We start from the raw sequence: 8,011 nt of genomic DNA, 5'->3' as shown, positions 1-8,011 counted from the left end.
CCCTCCCTCCCTCTCTCTTTCTTTCCTCCCCCCTACCTTCCTTCCTTCCTTCTTAGCTCCGTCCTTCCCTTCCTTCTTTCCTCCCTCCTCTATCCCTCTCTTTTTCTTTCCTCCCCCCTACCTTCCTTCCTTCCTTCTTAGCTCCGTCCTTCCTTCCTTCTTTCCTCCCTCCCTCCTACCTTCCTCCCTCTATCCCTCTCTTTTTCTTTCCTCCCCCCTACCTTCCTTCCTTCCTTCTTAGCTCCGTCCTTCCTTCCTTCTTTCCTCCCTCCCCCTACCTTCCTTCCTTCTTTCCTCCCTCCCTCCCTCCTACCTTCCTGTCATTTCTCCGTCCTTCCTTCCTTCCTTCCTGTCATTCCTCCCTTCCTTTTTTCCTTTCCTCCCTCATTTCCTTCCTTCCTCCCTCCCTCCTACCTTCCTTCCTTCCTTCCTCCCTCCCTTCCTCCTTCTTTCCTTCCTTGACTCGAGGACAACAGGAGGGTTAAAGGCGTTATAACATAAGGAACACTAAAGACGAGCTTTACTTCCTCCCTTCCTCCATCCTTCCTTCCTTCCTACTTCCCTGCTTCCTTCCTCCCTTCCTTCCTTCCTCCCTTCCTTCCTTCTTCCTCCCGTTATAACATAACGGAAACTAAAAGACGAGCTTTACTGAGTTAGTTTATACTTCCACAAAAAGGCAGTTATTTTTGTGTCCATATAACAAAAGGAAGTGAGCTGAAAGTGGGTTTAGTTTAAAATCAAGATAGATGCCCTTTGCTGTTTACTGCGGATAAACTGAATCAAAGAGAGAAAACAAGCCGAGGTTTCCTTTCACAGAAGAGAGTTAAGAATAAAGCCTTAAGTCAACCAGTGTGTTCAAAGAGCAAGTTAAATACATGAAGCACTTTCAAGCATTTCAACATCCTCCGAAAAGGAAATACCTTCAAACAGCCCCGCATTCAAACCTTGAATAAAGGTTGTTCAACTTTTCATTAAAGAGATTTGGTTGTTTTTCTTTCTTTCTTTCTTTCTTTTTCTTACTTTGGGATATTAAACCAGAAGGACAAAAAGCATCTACTGGAGGGACTAAATGAAATTTGAAAGATCGCTCGGATGATTTGGAGAAACCCAAAAAACACACACACACAACTTCACAGGCTGGTTTTCTAGGAAGGAAAGATGGAAGGAAGGAAGGATAGACGAACAGAAGGAAGGAAGGAAGGAAGGATAGACGAACAGAAGGAAGGAAGGAAGGACAGACGAAAGGAAAGAAGGAAGGAAGGAAGGAAGGAATGGAAGACGGAAGAAAGGAAGGAAGGAAGGAATGAGAGAAGGAAAGAAGGATAGACGAACAGAAGGAAGGAAGGAAGGATAGACAAAAGGAAGGAAGGAAGGAAGGATAGACGAACAGAAGGAAGGAAGGAAGGACAGACGAAAGGAAGGAAGGAAGGAATGGAAGACGGAAGTAAGGAAGGAAGGAAGGAATGAGAGAAGGAAAGAAGGATAGACGAACAGAAGGAAGGAAGGAAGGAAGGAAGGAAGGGAGGGAGGAAGACGTTTTTTAGTTGTAAATATTATAAGTAATGTTTTTCGGTTTCTTCACAAACCACCTCCACATTTCATTTCTTTCTCTTTACTCTGCAGAAGATATTGAACAGTATCTAAAGAGCATCCTACACAGCTCTAATAAAAAGCTGTGAAAATGATAAATATGTGTTTTTTCCTCTTCAAGGGCGCTTCACAATTATACTTTGTACCCTAAGCTGCTTTGTATGCAGACAGTGCATCCTGATATTTGTTGGAGGTTTTTTTTATTTATTCTTTTTTTTTTTTCTCTTTTCTTTATTTTTTTGAAGATGAGGACAAAGTTTCTGACTCTCAGCAGAGAAGGTCAGAGGTCAGCGGCTCGGCTCCGAAACACTGAAACACTAAAACAAAGACTACATCGACTTTGTTCAGTTGTCATGGAGATTGGTAGGAAAGAAGGAAGGGAGGAAGGAAGGAAGGCAGGAATGTAGGGGGGAAGGAAGGAAGGAAGGAAGCAAGGCAGGAATGTAGGGGGGAGGAAAGAAAGTGTTGGTTTTTCAGGATGGAAGGAAGGAAGGAAGAAGGGAGGGAGGAAGAAATGAAGGAAGGCAAGAAGGGAGGAAGAAGTGAAGGAAGGGAGGGAGGGAGGAAGGAAGAAAGGAAGGAAAGATGGAAAGACAGAAGGATGGAAGGTTGGAAGGAATGATGGAAGGGAGGAAGAAGTAAGGAAGGGAAGGAAGGAAGGAAGGAAAGATGGAAGGAGGAAAGGAAGGATGGAAGGAAGGAAAGAAGGGAGGAAGAAAGGGAGGGAAGGGGGGGAGGATGGAAGGACAGAAGAGAGGGAGGAAGAAATGAAGGAGGAAGGAAGGAAGGAAGGGAATTTAAAGAAACTGTGAAGCAACATATTGGAGTAATATAACCAGATTCATGCTCTCTTACTGAGAATTAGATGAGAGGATCAATGCCCCCCCCCCCCCCCCCCCTTCATGTCCGTACCCTAATTAACATGTTACATCTTGTTTCTTTAATCTGTACACCAACAGAAATGTATTTCAGGATGGAAGGAAGGAAGGAAGGAAGGAAGGAAGGAAGGAAGGAAGAAAGGAAGGAAAGATGGAAAGAAGGAAAGATGGAAAGAAGGAAGGGAAGGAAGGAAGGAAGGAAAGACAGAAAGATAGACGGAAGGAAGGGAGGGAGGAAGAAATAAAGGAAGGAAGGAAGGAAAGATGTAAAGACGGAAGGGAAGGAAGGAAAGATGGAAAGAGGAAGGGAAGGGAAGGAAGGAAGGAAAGATGGAAGGAAGGAAGGAAGGAAGGAAGGAAGAAAGGACGGAAGGAGTGGAAGGGAGGGAGGAAGAAATGAAAGAAGGAAGGAATGAAGGAAAGGAAGGAAGGAAAGACAGAAAGATGGAAGGAAGGGAGGGAGGAAGAAAGGGAGGGAAGAGGGGAGGATGGAAGGACGGGAGAGAGGGAGGGAGGAAGGAAGGAAGGAAGGGAATGTAAAGAAACTGTGAAGCAACATATTGGAGTAATATAACCAGATTCATGCTCTCTTACTGAGAATTAGATGAGAGGATCAATGCCCCCCCCCCTCCCCTTCATGTCCGTACCCTAATTAACATGTTACATCTTGTTTCTTTAATCTGTACACCAACAGAAATGTAAAAAAAAAGAAAAAGTCAAGTGGGATTCGGCAGGAGGTTATAGGCAAGAACTATACTTTAATTAGTCAGATTTAAAGGTGCCGCTTGTTGGATTTTGTTCTTCTAGCTTCGGGCAGCTTTTGGCCCCTTGCTCTGCCAGAGTGGTATTAATCCTCTCAGCAGGCTCTCGGGGAAAGAAAGCAAATAGGCTTATTTCTTATTCCCCCCCCCCCCCCCCCCCCCAAAAAAAAAATGTCCAACTGTTCCTTTAAGCATGAAAGTTCATTCTTGACCTTGGAAATTACAGTTTTGACAAAACAAACCCAAACTCCTTTAGCAGCTCTCCCACATTTATAAATTACAACCATATGAGCCTGAAACTGGAATATAAGCTTAGAGTAGTAGGGAGGAAGAAGGATGGAAGGATGGAAGGAAGGAAGGAAGGAAGGGAGGAAGGAAGGAAGGGAGGAAGGGAGGAAGGGAGGAAGGGAGGAAGGATGGAAGGATGGAAGGAAGGAAAGATGGAAAGACAGCAGCAACACCAAAACTGACTAACTACAGCAGAGTAGTAGGGAGGAAGAAGGATGGAAGGAAGGAAAGACAGAAGGATGGAAGGAAATGAGGGAAGGAAATGATGGAAGGAAGGAAGGAAGGAAGGGAGGAAAGGAGGAAGGAAGGAAGGAAGGGAGGAAGAAGGAAGGAAAAGAGGTAGGAAGAAAAGGAGGAAGGAAGGAAGGAAAGATGGAAAGACAGAATTATGGAAGGAAGGAAGGAAGGAAGGAAAGACAGAAGGATGGAAGGAAATGAGGGAAGGAAATGATGGAAGGAAGGAAGGAAGGAAGGAAGGAAGGAAGGAGGGAAGGAAGGAAGGAAGGGAGGGAGAAAGAAAAGAAGGAGAGGAGGAAGGAAGGAGGCATGAAAGTTCATTCTTGACCTTGGAAATTGCAGTTTTGACAAAACAAACCCAAACTACTTTAGCAGCTCTCCCATATTTATAAATTACAACCATATGAGCCTGAAACTGGAATATAAGCTTAGAGTAGTAGGGAGGAAGAAGGATGGAAGGATGGAAGGATGGAAGGAAGGAAGGAAAGAAGGAAGGAAGGAAGGAAGGATGGAAGGAAGGAAAGATGGAAAGACAGCAGCAACACCAAAACTGACTCACTACAGCAAAGTAGTAGGGAGGAAGAAGGATGGAAGGAAGGAAAGACAGAAGGATGGAAGAAATGAGGGAAGGAAATGATGGAAGGAAGGAAGGAAGGAAGGAAGGAAGGACGGAAGGACGAAGGAAGGAAAAGAGATAGGAAGAAAAGTAGGAAGGAAGGAAGGAAAGATGGAAAGACAGAATTATGGAAGGAAGGAAGGAAGGAAGGAAAGACAGAAGGATGGAAGGAAATGAGGGAAGGAAATGATGGAAGGAAGGAAGGAAGGAAGGAAGGAAGGAAGGAAGGAGGGAAGGAAGGAAGGAAGGGAGGGAGAAAGAAAGAAAAGAAGGAGAGGAGGAAGGAAGGAGGCATGAAAGTTCATTCTTGACCTTGGAAATTGCAGTTTTGACAAAACAAACCCAAACTCCTTTAGCAGCTCTCCCACATTTAGAAATTACAACCATATGAGCCTGAAACTGGAATATAAGCTTGTTTTCAACTTGCACCAGAGTAGTAGGGAGGAAGAAGGAAGGAAGGAAGGAAGGAAGGAAGGAAGGAAGGAAGGAAGGAAGGAAGGATGGAAGGAAGGAAAGATGGAAAGACAGCAGCAACACCAACACTGACTAACTACAGCAGAGTAGTAGGGAGGAAGAAGGAAGGAAGGAAGGAAGGATGGAAGGGAGGAAAGGAGGAAGGAAGGATGGAAAGACAGAAGGATGGAAGGAAGGAAGGAAGGAAGGAAGGAAGGAAGGAGGAAAGATGGAAAGACAGCAGCAGCACCAAAACTAACTAACTACAGCTCAAGAGTAGTTATGTTTAACCCTCCTGTTGTCCTCGAGTCAAGGTAGGAAGGGAGGAGGAAGGAAGGAAGGAAGGAAGGAATGATGGAAGGGAGGAAGGAAGGAAGGAAGGAAAGACGGAAGGATGGAAGGGAGGGAAGGAATGACGGAAGGATGGAAGGAATGATGGAAGGGAGGAAGAAAGAAGGAAAGGAGGAAGAAGGAAAGACGGAAGAATGGCAGCAAGGAACGAAGGAAGGAAGGGAGGACGAAGGAAGGAAAGGAGGAAGGAAGGAAAGACGGAAGGATGGAAGGATGAAAGGAAGGCATGAAGGATGGAAGGATGAAAGGAAGAGAAACAGACGGGAGGACGACAGGAAGGTTAAGTCGGTCCATCGCTGCTTATTAAGACGTCTCTGCATTAAAAACTGAAAATATAGAAACACCTCAAAGAAGAAAAAGACATTAATCCACCTTAACACGACTTCTGAATCGGAGTTGTCCTCGGTTTGAAGACCGAGGCCTTCGAGTCAAAGAACCACAAAGATTGATGTTTAAAATAACTCTACGAATAAGGAATAAGAGGTCATTTGTGATTTGATCTTTATGCATAATCAAAAATCTGGCAGAAGTGTAAATGAAAGTAAGGTATTAAACTCCAAGGACAACATATGCAGGTTGGATGCAGCGTTGAGGGTTGAGGAAAGGAGGAAAGGAGGAAAGATGGAAGGATGGAAGGATGGAAGGGAGGAAGGAAGGATGGAAGGAATGATAGAAGGGAGGAAGGAAGGAAGGATGGACGGAAAGAAGGAAATATGGAAAGACAGAAGCATGGAAGGAAAGACGGAAGGAAGAAAGGAAGGAAGGAAGGAATGATGGAAGGGAGGAAGAAGGTAGGAAAGGAGGAAGGAAGGAAGGAAGGAAGAAAGGAATGATGGAAGGGAGGAAGAAAAAAGTAAAGGAGGAAGGAAGGAAAGATGGAAAGACAGAAGGATGGAAAGAAGGACGGAAAGAAGGAAGGAAGGAAGGAAGGAATGATGGACGGGAGGAAAAACGTAAGGAAGGAAAGGAAGGACAGGAGGAAAAAGGAAGGAAGGGAAGGAGGGAAGGAAAGATGGAAAGACCGAAGGAAGGAAGGAAGGAAAGGAGGAAAGGAGGTCAAAATCAACAACCCTGAGGCGAAATGTAAAAAGTGGAGAAACCTTGCCGCCTGCCTTCCGTCCCAGCAGCCGTTAGAGTTTGATCAGCTGATTTAGTGCTCGATCACACTCTGAATTATGAGACTGGAGGCATCAGAGGGCTTAATTAAAGTCAGCACTGATGAGAGACGCGACTAATGAGTGCAACACAGAGAGAGTAAAAAAAAAAAATAGAGGACGAAAGAACGAAGACAGCACAAGTACAATGGACAAAGAAATGAGGCCAACCAGGAAGTAACTTAGAGCTGCATTCTATCAAAAGGGCCACCAGGGGCGACCGTCTCTATACAAGTCAATGGAGAATTCACCAACTTCTCACTTGATTTCTAACCTCAGTAAACGTTTTCAAAATGTGTTTATGGTCTCAATCGCTAGTTTAAAGCCTTCTTCAATGCAGTATGATGTTCATTTGGGACATTTTGGCCTCCCTGATTTTATATGTGACGATAAAGCAGGGTATGCATTAGGGCGTGGCTACGTCCTGATTGACAGGTTGATTGACCAATGTCCTCGAGATCCAGCCCTCGCAACCATAGCAACCTCCCCGCTCCGCCCATGACCCCGCCTCATGCCCATATAAGTAGAATCCGTGTTTTTATTTTTCCCAGCATGCACCTGAAATTTTCAAGATGGCGCTGCCTAGATTAGAAACTATTGGCTTCCGAGCAGCAGTCCACAAACCAATGGGTGACGTCACGGATGTTACGTCCATTTCTTTTATACAGTCGATGGGAACAACATTATTATTTGGGGCTCAAAGAAAGACAAACTCCTTGATAAAATTGAAAACATCCACGTAAAACCTCTATTTCTGTAACTGCAGGCTTTAAACTGGAGGTATAACTGGGTATCGTCTGCATATATGGAGATATTAAATGGCTCGGCTTTAGTTTGAACTTAACAGGAGCTGTTTAGTTCAAACTTGAAGCCTTGTAGTTGGGGCAGAGGGATCTCAGATCACATTCCCACCACAGGCCAAGGCATCTTCCTCTAAAAAGGCCTCTACATGGCTGGTTTGGTTCACATCCGAGTAAGATTTCTATGTTCAGATTTGCCGAAACGAATTGTACCAGGAAGGAAATCGAACTAGAGTCCAACAAAAGTCAAACACTTGCTAAAAGACAAGTTTAAAAACACCCAAGGAAGTTAATAAGTGGAGTTCATAGATAAATTCACCTTTATAGGACACTCATTGAAAGGAAGGGAGGAAGGAAGGGAGGAAAGAAGGAAGGAAGGAGGGAAGGATGGAAGGATGGAAGGAAGGAAGGAAGGAAAGAAGGACAGAGGAAAGAAGGAAGGAAGGTAGGGGGAGGAAAGAAAGAGAGAAGGAGGGAGGGAGGAAGGGAAGAAAGAAGGAAAGAAGGAAGAAGAAAGGGGGATGGAGGAAGGAAAGAAGGAAGGGAGGAGAGAAGGAGGGAGGGAGGAAGGACAGATGGAAGTAAGGAAAGGAAGGAAGGAAGGACGGAGGAAGGAAAGAAGGAAGGGAAGAGAGAAGGAGGGAGGGAGGAAGGACAGATGGAAGGAAGGTAAGGAAGGAAAGACAGAGGAAATAAGGAACGAGGGAGGGAGAAAGGAAAAGAGGAAGGGAGAAAGAAGGAAGGAAGGAAGGAAGGAAGGAAGGAAGGAGGAAGGAAAGAAGGAAGGAAGGAAGGAAGGAAGGAAGGAAGGATATTTTGGGATATTTACAGAAGTTACCAAATATAATTATTTGCCCAGTAAAGGGTTAAGGGAAGGAGGGAA

This window comes from Scomber japonicus, chromosome 8 (assembly GCF_027409825.1).
Source record: "Scomber japonicus isolate fScoJap1 chromosome 8, fScoJap1.pri, whole genome shotgun sequence".
NCBI classification, from domain to species: Eukaryota; Metazoa; Chordata; class Actinopteri; order Scombriformes; family Scombridae; genus Scomber; species Scomber japonicus.
The sequence above is the reverse complement of the archived record's forward strand: the minus strand, read 5'-3'. Positions refer to the sequence as shown.